This window comes from Acinonyx jubatus, chromosome C2 (genome assembly GCF_027475565.1).
Source record: "Acinonyx jubatus isolate Ajub_Pintada_27869175 chromosome C2, VMU_Ajub_asm_v1.0, whole genome shotgun sequence".
Taxonomy (NCBI): domain Eukaryota; kingdom Metazoa; phylum Chordata; class Mammalia; order Carnivora; family Felidae; genus Acinonyx; species Acinonyx jubatus.
In genome coordinates this window covers 83,848,077-83,870,333 of record NC_069384.1, presented here as the reverse complement: position 1 = coordinate 83,870,333, position 22,257 = coordinate 83,848,077, and the positions used below count along the sequence as shown (strand labels likewise).

Here is a 22,257-nt window from a genome sequence, read left to right as displayed (position 1 = left end):
AAAACCAGTTCTGAGATATGGGACCTCCAGCAGTCATTTGTCCAAAGGTTTGGTTGTAAATACTATCGCTGTGATACACCTGTTGTCAAAAAGCCAGGGCACATCGGAGGCACACTTTCCTTCTTGCCAGTGACTTTGATTGACTATGTGCGCATTCCTCAGCCAAGGGATGTTAGAAGTAACTGCTCCATCTGGAAGCATTTGCCTTTGATAATTTTAAGACTGCAAACATGAGGGGGAGGTTGCCCTTGGGATCCTTTAGTGCCTTTAAGCTTCATATAAAAATATAGGGTCATAAACCCATGAGGTCCAGGAAGCCAAAGACAGCTTAAGACTGAGATACACATTATGAGATGATGGATGTTAACCAAACTTATTTTGGTAATCATTTCATAGTACACATAAGTCAAGTCATTGTGCTGCACAAAGTGCTGTATGCTAGTTATAGCTCAACAGAACCAGAAAGAAATGTTTTTAGATAAAAACTTGAGATATGTAGAAAGGTGAGTTGTGAACAGAAGGATTGGTCACAGTATCAGGTGGAGTGTAACAGGTGAAGTCAGGAAGTCTCTGTCATTTATTAATGGGGAGACTCTGGGGCAAGTCACCTCACCTTCCAGGGCCTCAGTTGCCTACAGAAAATTAGAGTGTCATCCTGATCATTAGCGGTAATAAATTTTTTACTTTAAGTCTTTCTTAGGCAGCAGCAAAAGCCCTTTTGAAACCGATAAATCCACTCCAGAAGAGCAAGGCATACGTGATATAAATGCAGAGCAGCTCCAGCTGGTGGGTTCAGGGCCCTGCCAAGGCCTCAGGGTTCTCTCTTGCAGACTGGGGGCAGCAAAGGACACCTGGGTTGCTGTGCCCATGGACTGCAGGATCACTGAGATTCCTCATACTTCCAGCGTGCTACAAACCTCCCATAGCTTAAATTTATGTGGCAGTGTATGTGTGTGTGTGTGGGGGGGGGGGAGGGTTGGGGGTTTTAACTGAACTGAAAAGTTTTGTAGAAAATAAACTCATAAAAAGCTTCTCTTGTAGCAGATTGCATATTTACGTATGCAATGGTTTTCATTCACAAGACATATTTTGTTTTATTAATGATGCCAGAGCTCCAACACCAAGTGCCCTGATAAGAAGGGCTTTGAAAAACTGCATCTTATTGCAACTTAGAGATATGCTTATTCATATGGGAAGTTGTCTTTGTTAGGAATGATACCCAAGTGTATGCAGTGAAACTCTTGCCTGGCATTGAAATAGAGGTGAGGAAACTTAAAGGAAGAGATTTTTTCTTTGCAGCAGAAGAGGCTTCCCCTGGAGTTGGTTGATGCTTGTCTATTGATTATTTGCCAAGCAAGAGTAGCATGGTGGTACAGAAGGGTAAATGCTCTATCCTGGAGAAGTCTGGGCATAAAGGAGAGTGGCTGAAAGACACGGTCATCTTAAGCATTCAAAAGTTTCCTAGTCCACTCCTCCCTCTGTTGGAACAGTCAACACTCGGCTGGAGAAAATGATGCCTTAAAGCTTGGACGTTATGTAGCTCCTGGCACTGTTATCCCCTGGCAGCAAAGCATCTGTGGAGAAATCAGATAGTGTACCTAGAGTGTCTCTAATGCGACAAAAACTAGGACTGTACGATAAGCGGGATGATTATGTACACACCTGAGGATTAATGCATCGTAGAGAGAAATCATATCCGATACTCAGTCACCAACTGCTGTCATAGAATACCCATGGTCAGTTGGCATGCTCCATCTCAGAGGAGCAGCTGTATAGATCAGAGGATTCCTATGACCTTCCTGAGCCACTCAAACACCTTTGCAGCTGGGAAGCCTCTGTGGCTAGCAAAGGGGTGTCACGTTCTCCTCTGTGCCTCCCGCCTCATTCCCATCATGTATTCAACGAGTAGGTTTCCTCCTAGAAGATTTTATCTTTAGAAAGTTCCAGGTTTATCAATAATTCCTCAAGAGTTATGCTTGAAATTCTATGCTAATTTCAAATTCTATACTAATATTTAATTACTATGCTAATTTTTTCATGCATCTAAATGCACATTATTATACACATTAAAAAAGGAAAGCAAAGAAACAAGTCCTACCAAACATAAAAGCCAATAATAGCGAGCTGAAGTCTGTGTGTTGGCTCTCCCAGAAGGGATAGTTGTATAGCTGTATTATTCCTACTGTGTAAGGATATTTTAATTCAAACCTTAACACTATGAAAAGTCCCTCTGTAGTCTTCCTGTAGGAAGTAATAAATGGTATTTTTATTATTGTCATTTTTAGTCTCTATTTGTTAACTGATTGATCCTGTTGATGATTGTGTCTGAACCATGAACTCATTAAATACAAATTACTTATCTGAAATTCTCTAGAAGAGTTACCTTGTCTAGGACTGGGTATTAGTTGTCCATACCAAGAGCACACACAAGAAGTGGCCCACAGTCAACCAGCTAATGATACATTGACTTTCTGTAAATGGGAACCCATTATAAATGAATTCATTATAAATTTTAAAGAAATAATAAATTATTATAATAAATAGTTTAAGATGCTCCTGAGGCATGATTAAGCCTCTTTGGAGGCAATTCCAATATAACTCGGTTCAGACCAATTCCTAAAACACATGGGATTAATATTAAATAAACACACTGGCAAAGTGATAGGAGTTAAGTCACTTTCTAGACTTGCTAGCTTAATGCTAATGTGGACAAAGCTTAAATGGCTAATTCTACCTAGAAAGGAAGGTTTGAAGAGCTATCGCCTCTCTATTCTTTTTGACCCCTTTGCTAGTTAGGGTGTTTTTCTTAGCTTGAGTGGAAAAAAAATACCCCCAAAAGATTGCTAGGTATTTCTTTCCTTCGGTTTACTGTTTCAGCCAAAGTATAAGACCTTACTTAGATGACTAGCAATTAAGGAATTTTTGTGGTTTATTTCCTGATCTAACTGCTTACTTCTGAAGAAAGCAATTCTGACAAGTTTGTGTTAACCTGGATCTGACCAAAACTGTAGATCCAACAACATTTTTGAAAGATTTCGTAGAAGAGTTGGCCTGGAATTTTAGCAGTAACATCCTTCTTAATGTTGCTCTTCCTTGATCACATGGACTTTATTTTCTCTCCTTAGATACTGATTTTGTAGAAAATGTATTTCCTGTGCATTAACTTAATATTTTAATAACATTGGAGACCTGCAGCTGAACTAGAAGTCAGGTGACTAGTAAATCAATGATGGTAATTCTACTTACGATAGTATTTTGAGTTAATAAAACCCTTCACTTATAAAGATCTCAATACTGTTTTTATAAATTTGATTCATTGTTTTGTTAACACTAACTGAATATGGACTTAACTTTTAATTATTTTCAAAGCATTATTATAAGGAAGAAAAAAAAAAACGTTTTAAAATCCACTTTCCAGGGCCTCCTGGGTGGTTCAGTCAGTTGAGCCTCAGATTGCTGATTTCGGCTCAGGTCATGATCTCACAAACCATGAGATAGAGCCCTGTGTCAAGCTCTGTACTGACAGCATGGAGCCTGCTTGGGATTCTGAATCTCTCTCCCTCCCCTGTTCTCTCACTCTCAAAATACATAAATATTAAAATAAAATCCATTTTCGAGGAGGAGAAACCCAGAGGTGTCACATTCCGTGTCAAGATTCAGAACTACATCTTTCTGATTGTTGGTTATGATGGATAGTTGTAGTGTCAACTGAGGCATGCATCAGCAGCTTGAGAATACCCCAAGGACCAGACACTTTCATGTCTCTGTTTGCTGATAGACGCATTGACTTCATCCTAGGATGCTTCGCTAACAATTGCAAGATGGCTGCTGGCAACTCCTATAGTTGTTTGCTGCCTGGTTGACACAGCAGATGAGCATGGCCATTTGTGCTTCAGTATTCCCTGCAGAGATTCTGAGGTCACCCTTACTAGACTGGCTTAATCACAGTTTAGGGAGCCTCATGCACCATGTCCACTGGTTATGAGAATGCAAGGTGCTCATTGGCCTTGTTAGAGTCACAGGCTCTATGTCTGTGGTCCCAAGGCAGAGTTAGCAGCATCCAGAGCACATGGTCTAAGACTGGCGGAAAAAGTTCCCCTGGAGCAAATGTCCATGAGATTGATTACCACTTTACACAGCCACACTTTGAGAAACACTGTGGAAGGTGAAGGGGGGTGGGTGTGGAGAGGTGGTAAGAGAGTGAAGGTGCTGGGGGCTCTTGAGCAGGAATGTGGCAGAGTCAAAACGGCAATCTAGGCATTTGAGAATTATGATGATAATGATAATATCTTATATAACTAGTGCTTTGTATTTTCTAACGTGCTTTCACTTACCTGATTCAGGTCTCAGTTTTTGATATACTTTCTTTTTACTGTATTATCATTTACAATAGAAGTTATTGCTCCATCAGCTTCATCAAAGAAGACTACTCATTTCAAAGGTCCCTAATTCGCTCACAGAATATTTCTTGAATTCCTGCTATGTGCCAGGCATCACATTAGATGTAATAAATTTTTTGAATTTATTAAGAGGTAATAACAAACAAGCCACTATGTTGAGTCATTAGTTACATGAAAGCACAGGGTGGCAAATCACTAATCTAGTCTAGAAAGAGAGGAGCTGTCAAGGAAGATTCTCAGAGTAGATGATATCTCAATGAAAATCTCCAAGACAAGTAGGAGTAAGCCAGATGGAAGGATGGAAGGCCAAGAGTGGAGAGAGAGTAAAACCTCCCAAAAGAGGGAACAACATGTGCAAAGTTCCTGGGGTGAGAGCATGGTGTGTAGAAAAACTGCATGCGGTTGAATATGGCTGGAACACCAAGAAGTGGGTGCTTCAGTTGCGGAGATGAAGGAGGCTGGAGAGATTGGTTACGGACACAGTGTGGGGTGTCTTGAATGCTTTGAGATTTACCCAAGGGAATGCAGGGACATGGAAAGCTTTTAGAAAGGTCAGTCAGCATATAGAATGGAAAATGGATGGGAGCAGGAGGGTGGGGGGAAAGAAATGGGACAGGAAGACCACCATGACTGTTTTAGTCACTGAGGAGTGAGGTGATGATGGTCTGACGTAAGCTGGTATTAGAGGAAGGAAAATAAGTATTTTGATTTGTGTGATATTAAAATGGCAAACGCACAAAACATTATTTTACCTCAAGAAATAATAAGTGGTCAGATTCAGAACTTTTCTCTCCTCATTCAAGTTTCTCTTAAAACAAATCCCATGGGACCTCCTTCATTCAGCAAGCATTAATTGAGCACCTGGTGTAAGCAGATTATAGCAAATATTCTACCACTGTTCAGATGTGGGCATTTTTGTCAGCTTAAGTTGTTTAAAATATGTACATTTGCAGCTTTTAGATATATCACAAAGTCAGTTTCTGTCCTGTTTTACTTCATTTCAGATTGTTCTGAATTCATATTATTTTGAGTGCAAGAGAAAATGTTTTCAAAGGGAGCTGCGGGATAACTTGTTTTTTAGCAACTTTTCCTAAACTAAAAAAATCTTGTTCATTTTTCTGATAGTATCTGGGAAAGAAAGATAAAGAAGTGTATCCAGAAGATCACTTTATCACTTTGTAAAACTGTGCAAAATCACTACAGAAATCACTCCCAATGCATTTTGTGGGGCTTGCTCGAATTTCAAAATTAGGACAATTCTGTATTCCAACAGATGCAAATGAGGAAAGGTATTTAGCTCCTTCAGGGAATAAAAGGATTTAGGCGAACATGCAGGATGTGTTTACCAATTAATTCAGCTAAATTTTGATGATGTCCGATGCTTAAAAACATTCTATTTACTTACAGAATTAAAAGTCTCTACACTTCTTCATTATCAGCAGTCTGGTATATTCCTCACCCACGTATCAAGCTCCCCTAGTAATCTCTAAGCTGTTGCAATGCTTTACAACTTGGGCTGATAAAGGCAATTCTAATTTAGTGCTCACGTTAATTATCAGTAATATTAAATGAATATATTGGAGCTATTTACATGTGTCATTCATAGTTGCTGTATTCTAAAGAAAATGATTATAATTGTTCTTACTAGTTATCATATTTCATGCTTCTACAGTGAAGTTCTTCTTTTTCTCTCTCTCTTTCGTTCTTTCTTTGTTTTTGTTTGGGGGGGGGGATATCTTAATGAGGAAAAAGGCTTACAATATTTTGAAATGTTCACAAAGCACCAAACAGCACTTTCTAATTCATTAGTCATAATTTGTTGGACAATTCCTTTGTGTTATTTTATTTATTTCTGAGCTCATGTAAACCAGATTAAAAAAGAAAAATGGGGCAGTCAGTCAATCTTCTTTAACTGATAACTGGCAAAGAGATTAGAATACAGAACAAAAAACAGAATACCTCTGAGATTTCAAAAAGTTTACATTTCTCTGCATTTTGTTCTTAGTTTCATTAGAAATTAAAATATGAAACATGAAGCATAACTTTTGTTCCCTAAATATTACCCAATTAGAATCCTGACTCATAGTAAACCTGAGGATAACTTGTTTTGATAGTACCTTTCCCCTAAGCCAAAGCATTTCACTCTACCTATATTGAACAAAAACTTATAATTTCTAATATGTAATTACCTGCCTGCTACAGATGGTTGATTAAATTTCAAAGTTGATTCAATATTCTGAACTTTGCTATGACAATAAAAGTTGCAGGATGTTCACTTGAATTGACTTACATAGAATAAAATCTGTTATTTAGTGCAATTGGGGGAACGAGGTGTTTTCAAAAAATGGATTGTTTCCAAATAGCTGAAGTTCAAATCTTTAAATTGTTTTTCACCCTGAGCACTCCTATTTATCATTCAAGGCTCAACTCAACATTGCCTTTTCTGGAAAGCTTTCCCTAATCTCTCTGCCAGCCACAGTCAGAGTTTATGCTCCCTTTTTTGTGACCGCACACCATTTTGTATTGTAAGCATCTGTTTTACTCAACTGTCCTTATCAGCCTCCTTTCTCCTCCCCCTCCATTAACTGTAAACTCAGTGTGAGTTGAGACTGTCCTGCTCATCTTTGTATTTCCAATGCCTCACACCATGTCTCATGTATAGCTGGTAGATTCTTACCATGAGATGGAAGCCATTTGTGAATAGACCATACATTTCCTTACCTTCTTAAACAGAGTTTATAATGAATAATAATCGTAAAATTTTTAATTACTTAGATTTGTCACCACAGGCCCAAAATGTTTGTAAACCCTGCAAATACGTGTCTGTCAGTCTCACAGTACACGGCCGAGCTGCCTCGGGTCTGTGTGCCCTCTACGAGCTCCTGGGATGAGATGGGCTCTTGGTGCCAGATCTCTAGAGTTATCGAAGAATCCTGTGGGGTCCATTGAGGTAACTCCTAACAGCAGGGTGTCTGCTCCTCAATGCTTTAATTGACCTTCATCTCTGTGTTATGTCGGTCTCAGCCTCTTGATAGTGATGCTATGGCTAGAAATGTCAGAGGCACTTGCCAGACCTGTATTTCTGGTAGCGAGCCCCCACAGACATGTGCCTCACAGGCCCTTGTGGTTGCAGGATGCATTTCAGTAAAAACCATGAAGGAACTTTGAGGAATGAGATTTATTATTCACAAGTCCTGGAAGGTATAAGACACACCCAAGGATTGCACAGTGAAGTCTGGGGTAGAGAAAGAGAGAAAGCTTGGACCCAGGGCTCTGCCTTTAGCAGGGCCCCAAGGTAGCAGTCTCAGGTTTCACAGGTACACTCTATTGGCTAGTTTGTTTATCTATCTATCTATCCATCCATCTATCCATCTATCTATCTATCTATCTATCCATCTATCTATCATCAATTTTTATTTGAGAGAGAGCACATGCACATGCACGAGCAAGGGAAGAGAGAGAGAGAAAGAGAGAGAGAGAATCTTAAGCAGGCTCCAGCCCTGCACTGAGCCGTGTTCAGTCTCACCATCCTGGGATCATGACTTGAGCCAAAATCAAGAGTCTGATGCTCAACTGACTGAGCCACCCAGGGGTTCTCTATCGGCTAGTTTAAAGCATAAGAGTGGGACTTAGGGCACAGGAAGGGGGAAGTGGGGTCACTTGGGTGGTCAGTTCTGTTGGTCACCCAGGGCTTTCTGAAGGAGGGAACTTCATGGGTGGGGGCAGGCCCATTCCTTAGATGGTTGTTTTGCTAGTAGCTTTATCATACAGCTAGCTGTATGTTTATTCAAGATGGATGTCATTTGAGTTGGATGCAATTAAAAGCTTAATGCCAGGTACTTATACTACACTCTGCTACTTCCGATGGTCCCTTTGTTTCTCTTTTCTCTTCTTTTTAGTTTAAGCAATTGTTGGCTCTTGAGCCAAATGTCCCGGTTTTCAGAGCAATCACCATCCTTTCCTCACAATGTGGAAGCCAACACTCCCATTCCATCTTATGGCATCTTTCTGGTTATTTTCATTAATGTTTGTTTTTCGAATTTTCAATTACTCGTTTACCTTTTCTTCTCTCCTGATAGAGAAAGCCTAATTAAAAAACAAACAAACAGACAAGAAAACCAAAGAAACAATCAGAACTCCAGACTCATTTTCATTCTGAATGTTTAAGATGAATGTTTAATGTTTACAGAAATCTGTTTTCTAGAAGATAGAGGTGTGACTACAACTGATTCCCATCTCAAATGATTCCTTACAATTTAATTTGTATCTAGCAGAAAAATAAATGTAATTCTGCTTGGCATATGCAAGTAGAATATTCTAAAGGTATCAAATTCACTTCAAGTAATTCTATAAACTTTTTGCTTGGATGAGTTCTTTGTCCATTTCCTTTAAATTCTTTCAAGACTCTCAATGGTCTTTATTTTTGTAACTCATAACTCTTACATCAGAACATGTTTTAGATAGTTAACCCAAATATTTCTTAGAGTGATTTTGCCTTTTCTTTACTGCATGATTCTCAGTGAAAACACAGATTCTTCATTTAGTACCAATCTAGTGCAGCCCTTTAAAAACTTAATGACTCCTCTAGCCTATAATTGTTAGAGCCAAAAAACTCATTAGTTTTTAGCATTTACTTTTAGGACTTACATACAAGTCTGCTAATTTTTCCCCTTAATTGTCCCACCTTTCTTAAAATAAGATCCTTAGATCACTTGCATCAGAATCAGACTTACTCAATAGTATTTACTGTAAAGGAAAAGTACCTCAAAATCGCACTCCACATACTCATTTATACAGTATCTCACTTTGTATAAAAATAGAAGTAACAACAACAAGGTGAGTATTCCACTGATAACTAAATCCAGATTGTAGTCTACTGTGAGCCCCTAACCACCACCCCCTTTATCTATTCAAAGCCAGCTTGTTTTATTTTAATTTGTGTTGAAAAGGCCCCATAGAGGTCAAGTAATCTCTGTCAGTTCCTTTTGAGGAATTCCCCCCCTTTTCTAATCTCAGTTTTGATTCTCCTTTCTATCCATACTCTCTCTGGTTAGCTGCACCCAGTCTCATGGCTTTCAATGACATCTATAAGCTAATGGCTTCCAAATTTATAACTCTGGCCCAAACTTCCTCCTGGACTCAGGACCATATATTTAATTATCTACTTGTCATCTAATGGGCATCTCACATTTAACATGACTAAAGTTTAATTTTCGATTCCCATCTCAATATCCGGAGCCCATATTTTTCAAGTCTTCCCCATTCCAATGAATGGCATTACATTCATTCATTTTCTCAGCCAAAAACCTAGGAGTCATTTCAGATTATTCTCTCTCTCTGGTCCCTTGCATCCAGTCTTTAGCAAGCCCTGTTCGTACAATATCCAACATACATTCTGAATCTGACACTTCTTGCCCCCTTCATGAGTACCATGATGGTCTAAAGCCACTATTATCCTTTGGCTAGTTGTACAACAGCCTCACCACTGTTCTCGTGACTTTCACTCTTACTCTCTACCCAGTGGCAGAATCACCTTTTAGCTTTAGTCAGATTGCATTGCTCCACTGCTCAAAACTCTCCTTGGGCTTCCCACTGTACTTAAAACAAAACCTAAAGTTCCTGCCATGGCCCGCAAGGCCTCTCTCCCATCTCATCTCCTGCTACTCTATCCTAACATGTTCCTATGTCAGGGTCTTTGCAGTCGCTATTTCTTCTGTCTGGAATGCCCCTGCTCCACAGATCCACCCAAATTCCTCCATCACTTTTCAAGTCTCTGCCCACCTATCACCCTATTCAGGGTGGGGGTGGGGGCTTTTCTGTCTAAACTGCCACCCTTCTATCACTCTTCATTGCCTTACCCTGCTTGACTTTCCTTCAAGACATGTATACTACGTGTCATTATATTACATACTTACTTTTTACGTGTCTGTTGTCTGTTTTATTTCTGTCTGTGTGACTCTACTGTATGCACTCCTTGCTCACAGCTGTTTAGGGCCTACAGCAGGACCAGCACATAATATCTGTCGAATATATGAATGTAATCCAGCTCCCTTCTTCCTATAATAATTCAGATAAACTATGGCTGAGAGTTTGAAAGAAACCATTTTGAAAATGTTCTATGATCTAAAATAACAATGAGATGACTCAGCATTGGCCGATAGTTAAAATAGCATGTTAACCTTTCCTTTCCTTTCTTGTTTCAAAGTATTTCCTTAAGTCTGATCAGCTTTGTTCTCTTATTGAGATTCCTCTCTTTATATCAGCTGAGTCTCTTAGGCCCTCTGCCAATCTAACCCAAATCGAAATTATAGCACAGTCATAACTGTTTTTATTCTTTGATCTGGCATGTGAATCTGTGGATATAAGTTATCCACAGCATTTCCTCTAACAAATTTCTTGATCTTGTTTCCTAATTTTATAAGTTACATGTATTTTGGACATGTATAGTCATATTTTTACTCCCGAAGTAGCAAAGACATATGTTAAATTGGTATTAGGGATATTAAAAGCTCTTTTTTCTTAGTTTGGCATTATTAGCCATGCTTATGTAGGTAGTTGAATAATTATGCCCAGAATTTAGTATATGCATTAACTATGATAGAGTTCACCAGGAAATGTAAAAATAGAATAAAATACAACACTTTACTTGCAGATTGGAGGTGAGGTGATTGGTATGTTAATTAAAGGTGACCTCAGCACTCTTAATATTAACCTCCTGATTTTCTCCAGTGTTTCAGGTAGAAAAAAAAATTATTCTTCAATATTCCTAAGAATGAGATTGGATAAAGGACACAAATGAAGTCCAGACCAAGTACAAAAACATGAGCTCCTTCTTCTGGCTGCTCAACTAATGCAGACTTAGTCTGGGGATGAGATAACTATCTCAGCAGCCATTCCATCGCTCAGACTTCAAATTATAGTAATTATGACAATTTGTGCCAATAGCCATGAGGTGGGATTTTTGATGTGGTTAAAAATAACATCTGTAAAACCCAATAAAAATTACATTTTGCTAATTTTCTGATAAGATACTGTTTTAACTATACTGTGTCTTCTGCTGCTGTCAGTTTTCAATTAGAGCATTCCTTTAAAAAAATTTTTTTTAACCCATTTTGTCTCCTGGATCCAGTGCCATCCTCAGCAATGCATTTGTTTTAATGCTGTTAATTAATTGTTTTGTGTGCATTTTCCCTTTCAAACTGATACTAATCTTTGAGACTTTATTAACTGGCTGATTGCTAAATCTTGATACAAAAGGACCAAGCACAGGACCCAGTTTGTTCTTTCTGGCTTAGACAATGGAGTTCCCCTAGAGGCCTGCTCAGCCAAGTCAGTGCCAATGATGCAGTGAATAATGGGCCTACTAAGACAGGTTGGGTCTGCGGTTCTGTCCACCTCAGAAATTGCTGGCCTACCCAAGAAACATAGTCATTGGTGATAGCTCACAAGCAGTTCCCCTCAAATGCATTGTAACAGTGCCTTGTGAGTCTTCCTGTGCTGGGTTTCCTTAAACCCTTTTCCTCTTGGTCAGCTTCTGATGAACCAATTACATATTTTCTCATCTTCATACTGCATAGATATAAATCCGAGGTTCAGAAAGCTCAAGTGGTCTGTCCAAGCTTGCCCACTTGGAAATGAATACTAAAGGCAGGGCTAGCACAGGGTCCTTTAGATTCTTCTTTCACTGGTCTTTCAATCAAATTGTGTCTTTTCTAAGCTATATAAATGTGTGTGGGTAGGACCCACCACTGGTTCTTCAGAAATCATTCCCCTTTATCTTTGCCCTTGTGTCTACTCCTTCTAAACAAGCCAGTGAAACTCTTCCTTGATCCAGCACCTCCTCCAGCCACCACCTCAACTCTTCCCTTCCCTTTGCTTTCCTTTCTTTTCCTTCACGTCTATACTTTTTTTTTAATTTTTTAAAAAAAAATTTTATGTTTATTTATTTTTGAGACAGAGAGAGACAGAGCATGAACGGGGGAGGGTCAGAGAGAGAGGGAGACACAGAATCTGAAACAAGCTCCAGGCTCTGGGAGGTCAGCACAGAGCTCGACGCGGGGCTCGAACTCACGGACTGCGAGATCAAGACCTGAGCCGAAGTCAGTCGCCCAACCGACTGAGCCACCCAGGCGCCCCACATCTATACTTTTAAAAAGGATCAACTACTCTTGTTGACTCCATGTTCTCGCAATCACTGGACAGCATACTGCTATTCAATTGAGACTAGTAGGTGACAACATTTCTCAATTCCAATCTTTCTTCTCTACTTGTACCTTAATTGCTCCATTTCTGGTTCTTATCATCTCTCTTCTGATCAAGTGGGAATTGGGTAAGATGGGAAATGGGAGTTTATTCATTCACCCATTTATCAACTGCTGAGGTCATTAAAGTTAGCAAGAGAAACACAGATCCTGTCCTCACTGAGCTTACAATTATCTTGGGTCTGTCCTGAGATGAATGACTAAGCTTCCTTCTCATTTTCTTTGATTTTCTGTCTTTCTGCCTCAAGTTGTGTATATAATCCTCTCACTCAAAAAGAAAACTTCATTTTACTATAAAGACCATAGGTCAATAATTATATTCTCTTATATCAACTTCTGAAATATATCAGCTAAAATAATAGCCTAGTTAGGTATCGAAACTTAAGTCATATTCTCTAGCAAAATTTTTGACCTCCAAGATTGGTGAACATGTATGTGTATATGTGCACACATGTGCATGGTCAGAGTTTACATGTACTATTTCATGTGATAACTTCTCTAGTTGCTATTTATATATGAAGACATTTTCTTTGTCATTACTGACTACTTTCAAACACTCAAGGGTGTCTTTTTAAATATCAATATTCAGGTTTTACCTTTTCATTCACTTTCTCCTACTTGCAATAGGTAATCTCTTGCTGACTGGGGAAAACCTAGATTTTAATACATTGCATTATCATCTAATTCTTCAGCAATCATTTTCTGTTAACTAATCCATACCCTTTGTTACTTTAAACTTTATCATTGGCAACAGATAAACACTTCCAGTTTATTTTAAGTCCAAAATACAAATAGTATCTTTGGAGTGACTCAACATTTTGTTATTGTTTCATTTATGTTTTTGCTCACTCTACTTAGAGCTTGAAGATTCAGATATGCTGAGAAATTAGCCTTTCCTGAAGGTTTGAATGGCTTGTTAGGGAACCTGGCTCTGTCTGTGCCTGGCAGATAAATGAATATAGCTTGAACAGTCCTGATAATTTTAGGAACCACTAGAGCCCTAAAGGATCCTTCCATATCAATCTTAAAGATATCGAGAAAGAAATAGCCATCTTCCGTTCTTATCTCACTGACCTGCCACACTGAGATTTGATTTCTGGAGGAAGAATGAACATGAGCCATTGTTTTTCAATCTCAGTCAATCCAGGGCTCACCTGAAATCTTTTGAGAGTAGAGTTTAGGGAACAAAAGGAGACAGTGAAGAACAGTGGGAAGAGAGTGCTTAGAGATTCGTTCCCCAAAATTTGCCCAGGGGATCAAGACTTAAGGGCAAGTAGGCCACAGAAATATGAGGACAGGGGCCAAGTGTGCTTTGTTTTCTGTCACATCCTTTCACTTGATGAACATTTACCAGTGAGAGGGGTTTCAGTGCTTTGTGTTGCAAAGTCAATGGGAGGTGAAAATGAGGACAATCGTGATCTGTTCTTTAATGGTATTTGTTTGAGTAGGAATGAAATGATGGCTAGAGAAGCTGTGGAATCAGATGAGGTGTTTGTTTTTGGTGGGAGGGGGGTGGTTGAAAGCATCTTACACATGTTTCTGAGAGTAGCAAAGAAGTAGAGGAGAGGCTGAAGATAAGGAGAAAATGTTGATAGATCAAGACCCAAGAGGAGCAATGTAGGATGTGCTCACACACTCTCTTCCACACACCTTAACAAACATATGCGTCTCTTTCCCGCATGGTGTAAGAGTATTAGACTTTGGAATCTTTTGACTCTCATAGGAAAGTCTTTTCTCTTGCTTTTATTTCTTAAGACATCCTGGTGTAAAATTCCTAATTCTGGAAAAATGAAGGAAAAGGGAAAGAGAATTCCACCAAAGCACCAAACAGAAGAAATAAAGGTAGATGCACATATATATTAATTATATATGAATACATAATATATATATAAATTATACATATGAATTACATAGAAATTTATAAAATATATATCTATTAACATGAGTATCTCTAGGCAGAGATATATACTGAAATATTATATTATGCGTGTATTTTGTTTAAAATAATCTAGGTTGGGAGAGACCAGAAGGGGCATAGATGAAACAAGATTGATCATAAGAACCCTCCACTATTGTATATATTTTAAATTTTATGTAATGAAACATTTTTTATAAAGCAAAAGTCAAATGTCCATTATTTACTCACTCCTTGAGATTTATTTTGAAGATACCATATTTTCCTGAAGAAAGTAAAGTGTATTCGCTTGTAAGACCTTGGCTAGTCTATAATGATAGTTCATTGGGTGTTTTGATATCTTTGGTAAAAACTGCACCAGGGGACTTAAAACATTCTCAATCCCTTTAATTTCATGATCTGATAGAAAACAGGTAAGTTAACTGTTTTTAAAAAAAAAAAAAATTTTAACATTCATTCATTTTAACATTATTCATTTTAATGGAGAGAGACAGGGCCTGAGCAAGGGAGCAGCAAAGTGAGAGAGAGAGAGAGAGAGAGAGAGAGAAAGAGAGAGAGACAGATAGACAGACAGAATCCAAAGCAGCCTCCAGGCTCTGAGCTGTCAGCACAGAGTTTGACGCAGGACTTGAACCCACGAACCATGAGATCATGACCTGAGCCAAAGTCAGACGTTCTACTGACTGAGCCACACAGGCACCCCAATTAATTGCTTTAATTGTTTAATTATTAGTAACATTGAAGATCTTTCATATGCTTATTGGCTATCTGTATTTCTTCTGCAGTTGGCTCTTTTCTATTTTTTGCCAATCATACTAGTTTCTTGTGGCTGTTCTACCAAATGACCACAAACCTGGTGGCTTAAAACAACTCAGAAAGGTATTTTCTCACAGTTCTATAGGCCAGAAGTTAAAATCAGTATCACTGGACAGAAGACAAGGTGTCAGCATGGTTCACTCCTTTCGGAGACTTTCAGGGCGAATGTGTTCCTTATCTCTTCCAGCTTCCAATGGCTGCAGTACTCCTTGGCTTGTGGCTGTTATCACTTCAGTCTTCAAGGTCGACATCTCCAAATCTCTCTCTGCTCTGTCTTCACACCATATTCTCCTGTCTATAAAATTCTTCTGCCTCTTTCTTATAAGAATATATCTGATCAAATTTAGGGTCTACCCAGATATCTATGATAATCTTCCTATTTCAAGATCCTTAATCATACTCTCTGAGAGCACGTCGCGCCTCCCCCCCAAATAAAGTAACACTCAGTTACGGATATCTTTGGGTGGCTAGTTTTCAGACTACCACACAGTTTTACATTGTCTTTTTTAAAAAGTTTTTTTTTTTTTAATTTTAGACTAATTTTAAGTTTAGAGAAACATTGCAATGACACTACAGTGTTCCCATACATCTTTACCCCAGCTTCCCTAGGATGGTTTTTAAAATGTTTTCTTTCTTAAAAATTTGTTTTTGCATTAGGTGCTAATAAGACTGGGTACAGTGTTTGTTTTTAGAACAAAATATGTTGAAAAAAGCCTATGTGGTACTTTTTGTTTGTTTCAAATGAGATCCTCATTATCCATATCCTACTTTTCCAAAGAAGGAGGGTGAAGACCATGATTCTGGCTAATAAATGAATTGATTAATACAAGCATGGATCCACACAGTTCCACTTAGAGTAATAATTGGGAAGAGTCATGATTGTCAATTATGAGTAAGATTTACAGTAATTTTAATAGGGTATACCCCAAATTTATTTTTTTACCTTAATAATAAATTTCCATAAATATTTTGTTTCATATATATCCAAGAACAGCTTCAGATATTTCAAGATTTCTTTTTATTAGAAGAGGAAATGAAAAATAAAAGTTCATTTTGTGAGTCAGTGAACAGTGAGAAAAAAGAACATCTTAAGTGTCCCATTCACTGGGCCGATGCTAGTCAATTAAATCATACATTGAACTGTACATTGAACAGAGTGAATTAAGTATATATTGTTTATTGGGAATTATCCAGTGTGATCTGATCTAAACTCTAAACAACGTTAGTACATCTAGGGAGGTTAGCTAAGTCCGTATAAATTTCATTCAATGTAAGCCATTTGAAGGTGTGGGCAAATGAGCCACTGCTTTCATTTTCCTTTTCATTTGATTTCTGAGACCAGATGTTTGTCAATGATATATATTTGGCCATGGAGATCTGGGGATCAGATCTTTGATCTCATTTGATAGGATCACATAAACAGAAGGCAAAATTCTACCTGAAGACTGGGATTTGGTGATGATGATATTTTTAGCTTCTTTATGACCATTTAGTTGATACTGTGGAGAATCAAGCTGATGCTCTTATTGTAGGTAGCAAAACACCCCATTTTCATTGGGACATCTGGAGAGAGATATTGGCTCCATTGCATTTTACCCGATATACAGAAGACTAATGAGAGAAGCAAACATTTTATTAAAGTTTAAGATCTCAGGGCTCCTCAGGCCACCACCGTCTTCAGATATTGTTTTCTTGATGGCTTTGGGCCAATTACTTAGCCTCTTTACCTCAGCTTCTCAATTGGTAAAATGGGAACTGTTATAGTGTGATTAATTTATCTCCTAAGGGGGTTGTTTATATTAATTAACTGCTGTTAAGAGCTTTGAAGATGAAAAGTGCTAACTGCTTATGCCATGATTAGCCATGGAAGAGTGGAATATGATAACTGCTTCACTAGATAAATGACTAAACCTGATACACACAAACTGTGAAATCTGTGGGAGGAGTTAAGACCCAGGGCAATGAGACAGCTGATGAACCAACCTCATCAGGGAATATATTAGTTACACTTGAGCCTTGGTTTAAATGGTTTAAACCCACTTCTGAAATATATGTTTAAAATGTCATAACAGAGGCACCACAGTTTGCTTTCTGAGTGCCTATTACTGATATTTCTTTCCTGGATATATTTTCCCCACAAACCCAACTAAATCTACCCTCACTCATATTCTAAAGAGTATCGATTATTTTCAAATACCCTTTACTTCTGCACTTACATACAACCCCAGACAACATGCAAATTCTATGGTTGACAAGGTAGAACATTCTGCCTTTTATTTGTATTGTTCAAACTAACGCAAACATGTTAGTGGAACATAAACTGCCATTCCTTTAAGCCAATGAATATTTAAGGATATTAATTTACTTCCTTTGATAGTCTTTAAGAAATTTTAAAAATAAACATATGGAACAAAGGAATAAGATGTCATTTTAAGCTTGAGCTCTGGCTGAGGACTGTGTGTTTTGCCATTGACCGTATCATTACCTACCTAGTTATGAGGTCATACCTCTGCACAGTTCATTAGAATTTATCTTTGATTTTATGGCAAACCGTAAGTGCAAAGCCAAGATACTTTGGTCAACATTTATTGCATTGGTATATTTATCTCAAAGGCGTATGCTAAAAAAAAAAACAAAAACAAAAAACCAACAACAACAACAAAAAACTAAAGGGACAGGGTCTCTCCAAAGTTCTTGGCATTAGGATTCTTGGTAATACTCTAAAATGATATTTCATTTGGGATAGCATTTTGGGAACCTCCTCTAGCATTCTCATGATTCACAGATAATATGTAATCCCATTTTGTTTTAGGACAACTTATAAACTTTAATTAATTAAAAAAATTATTTCCTTGCTTATTTATGGATATGCCACATTATTTTAAAGGGGGATTTAAAAGCAGTCTCCTTTATTAGGGGAAACACCTTTTCTATATTATAGTTTGATCTTTAAAGCTTGTATCTGGAGTAGGATATGGGAAAGTGCAAACTCAAGTAATTCTCATTTTAAAAACAACCACTAGAATCCTTAATATTCATGTCCAAGGGGTGTCACAGTGTAGTGGAAAGAATACCAAATTTTGAGTCAGAAAACCAAATTTTACATCCTTGCCCCAGCACTTCCTCAGCAGTGCAATTTTGACAAATCATTTACTTTCAGTATTTCTATCTATGAACTGGAAATAGTACCTTTGTCATAGATTTACTCTATGGCCGGAATGACCCATGTTTATGAGAGAGTACCTGGTATCTGGTAGGGACTAGGTAATGTTTTACTTATCCTCTTTGGCCCGTTAGAATCCAGTAGAGAGTCTTGCCAAAGAGCCATTATAGACTTTTATCTAAAAGCTCACGTTTGCATCATTTCTGTTTCTGAGAATAGTTTATTCTTGAAAAATTTCCACAACTATAATGTGGCTGGAGCTTTCTTATGCTGAGTCATAAGATTCATATTAAAAGCTAATTTGCTTTTAAAGAATTTAATCTTAAAAAAAAAAAAAAAACCAGATGTATCCCAAATGATTCTTCAAGTGAGAAATCAAGGATGTGAAATCTCACAGGGTATTTTGTTATTATTAAAAGAAAACAGATACGTTTTCAGAATGGTCTGTTAAAGATTTGACTACGCAATTTGGGTTTAACAATTTAAATTGTTACAACTTTATGTGTCCCCAAATTCACCATTTTCAGGCTCCAGCTACTATTTCAATAAATAAAACATCAGTCCCTTAGGACAAATGACAAGGAAATCCTCATATAACCTTCAACAGAAGTAGAAGGGAACGGGGAAGTGCTTAAACCTAACAGAGGAAGAAGTCTTTTCGGAATACAAGCCCAAATAAATATTTGAACAGGAATGGTATCTTCATGCGTGGTGAAAAATAGTCCTTTTCAGGCTGTACAGTTTGGCAGGCTGGCATGTTGACTTTATCACCTCGGGATCTCTGGGGTTTCAGACACCTTCCCGCAGGCGTCATCACGAGCATGCGCACACCCCTGCCCAGGGGCCTGAGGCTGCAGGCTGGGGCCTGTGAGCCGCTCCCAGGAACATCCCCGGGGCCCAGCCCTCCAGTGCCAGGGCGAAGTTCTTTATCCCGCCTTCGACACGACCAACGCCATCGAATGCCATTTTAGTTGCGTCTACTTCATATCCCTGGAATTCAGAACTCTGGTATAATAGGTAGAAGTGACAACCTTTCTATCCCGGGATGAGTTCTGCTTCTCTCATTTCACTTTTACGATAAAACTCCACACATTTGGATTGAGAGGGAAGGCAAGAAGCAGTTAAAATTTTTGAGAGTTTGGATGGCAGACTATACTAAAAGGAAGCATAGAGCCTAGCAGCCTGGTAAGTAAGGATCTTTAACAAGTTCGGTTTCTTTATGTAATGCAGGGGGCAGGTTCAAATGCCGTTTTGGAGGTAACTTAATATAAAGTGTGGAGACTGCCCAGGTTGTTCTTTTTATTGGTTGGCATTTAAGAAGAAGGTGGGTTCAAGAGATTATTTCTGAGGGTAGAAACTCTGCTTGACGGACAGTATTGAGATGCCCACCAGGAGTGGGCCCAACCCCATGACCTGATGTGACAAATGCCCAAAAGTTAGTTGGAAAATTTTATTATACTCTGCTAGGAAATAAAAATGCCAGAAATAAAGTACCGTCCAAATTAAAACCGTCAGTTGTTTATAAGTATTTTTAGGTATTTGCTGTGTTTTCAGAAAATAGTTTTGTTTGCTTTTTGAAAGTCATTCCATGATGAAAATGGTTATGTCACATGTTCTTAGCTCAACATCCATTCACTATTAAAGCTTAATATTTCTAATTATTATGACTATTATTTTTAAATAACATAACAAATCATTGTGTATCATTAGTACTTTGATCTCCTTGCCTTCCTTAATGGAATGTCTTTACTCACAGTATACTTTGTTCTTTCAGGTTGACCTTGGGAGAGTTGGCAAGGCCTGGGTCTTCAAAGTCAGATGATTGTCAAAAAGTGAATATGATGTACCAGTACCTAGTTTATTACTTAGAGTAGAGGCTGGAATACATAACTGATTTTAAAATAAGAAGAGTGGTTAAAAAAAAAAAAATAAGACTCTTAAACACAGAAAACAAACTGATGGTTGCCAGAGGGGAGATTGGTGAGGAGATGGATGAAATAGATAAAGGGGATTAACAGTTACAAACTTTCAGTTATAAAATAAATACGTCACAGGATGAAACGTACAGCGCAGAGAATACGGTCAATAATAGTTATAACATTGGTGACAGATGGTGGTTACACTTATTGGGTGAGCACTGTGTAATATATGGAATTGTTGTATCAGTATGTTGTACACCTGAAACCAATACTAACACTGTGTGTTAATTACACTTCAACAAAAATAAAAATTAAAAAAAAAAAAAAAGAAGAGTGGTTTAATTTTTACAAAGTATTCACCCAGATTTGCAAAGCTAAGCTCTAATGAACCTTTTCTTGACTTCATGGACAAATTCTGAAATAGTTTCCAAAGGCTGATAGAAATAATCAGATAATGTCCATAAAGTGCTGAGCACAGGGTCAGGCACACATGAAGCGGTAAATAAATAAAAGCAGTTATAGTACTGTTAAGAAAAGCCTCCAGATATCATTCAAATCAGCGCGCGAGAGAAGTAGAAGACCATGTCAACCATTGCTCATGTAGCTCTCTGCTGTGCTCCAGTGTGTAATACACAATGTAGTCTGGAACTTCTTGGGTCACTATGGAAAGATTTCCCTTCTTTATACGATTCCAGCACAGCACTTCTCAAAGGGCATTGGCTTGCCTTGTTCTGGCACCAACTATATGCCAGCAAGAATAGTGGAAGTTTAACTGACAGAAGGGTAAAGTTCAGGGGGCATGTTATCATTCGTGTCCTTAAAAAGTCAACATCAGTCTCAGCTGACAGCTTCCCTGCAAGCTTAAGTATACAGTCTGGGTTTTCCAGGATATTGTCATGAGTTCACAGCTTACTTCATTTCCCTGACCCTATCCTTGACCAACCTGCTATGTTAGAACTATGGCTTCCAGTGGTTGCTCAACACTTGGCAGATGGGCTGAACTTTGAAATGGTGTTTTACATGAGGGCAGCCCTTGCTCTGGCTGGATCTGTATGCAGAAGCTTCAGTGGGGAGGCAAATTATTTGAACATGTATATGTGTGTGTATAGAGGAGTGGAGGCAGGACTATGGCTGCCCAGCCTGAAACTAGCCCATATCCCAGACTTCCATTAACTTTTCCAAAAGTGGACTCCAATTCAGTGACCAACAACCTCAAGCTGACCTTTAAGACATGACAACAATATCAAAGCTCTAGTTCCCACCAGAACCTGAATCACCGCCAGAGGCATTTGGCCTGCAAAGTACCCATCCATTCCACTTTTGGAGCCATTTTGATTTCAGAAGACCAGTATGCCAAGGTCTGAGGGAGGCAGATGGCTCCAACAGTCTTTTTTTTTTTTTTTCCTTTCTTTTCCTCAGAGAATAACAGCATGAGAGCCATCTTTTATCACTTGTACCTTCTGGTTTTATGTCTTCATGGGTAGTGTAGGGCAGTAGTAGGTGAATGTGTGGAATGGGGTGGGAATAGGGAGTAGGGGAAAACAGAGATTAGATAGGGAGAAAATGGGCTTAAATGGAGAGTGCAGATTTCATGAGCCTATACCAGGGTAAGTGGGGAAATGAAGCTAACCTAGAAAACTGAAATTGCTGCCTTCCCAACATAGAATTATCATCCCAGTCATGCCTGAGGCCAGTTTGAGGGCAAGTTGTTGGGGGGGGTGGTGACTCTCCCATCCTTTTCCCTAAACCTAAATCCTTTTCTTTCCGCCTGACTTCCTTCACT

At 38.4% G+C, this 22,257-nt stretch overlaps 1 long non-coding RNA gene across 1 annotated transcript; it reads right to left on the bottom strand.

Annotated features, from left to right (window-relative positions):
• Nucleotides 1-7,875: 7,875 nt before the first annotated feature.
• Nucleotides 7,876-19,485, bottom strand: LOC113599764 (uncharacterized). Its single transcript, XR_003420658.2, has 3 exons — nucleotides 19,353-19,485; nucleotides 10,316-10,453; nucleotides 7,876-8,486 (listed from the first exon to the last, which is right to left on the bottom strand). It is a non-coding gene; the product is annotated as an uncharacterized LOC113599764 (long non-coding RNA).
• Nucleotides 19,486-22,257: the final 2,772 nt, after the last annotated feature.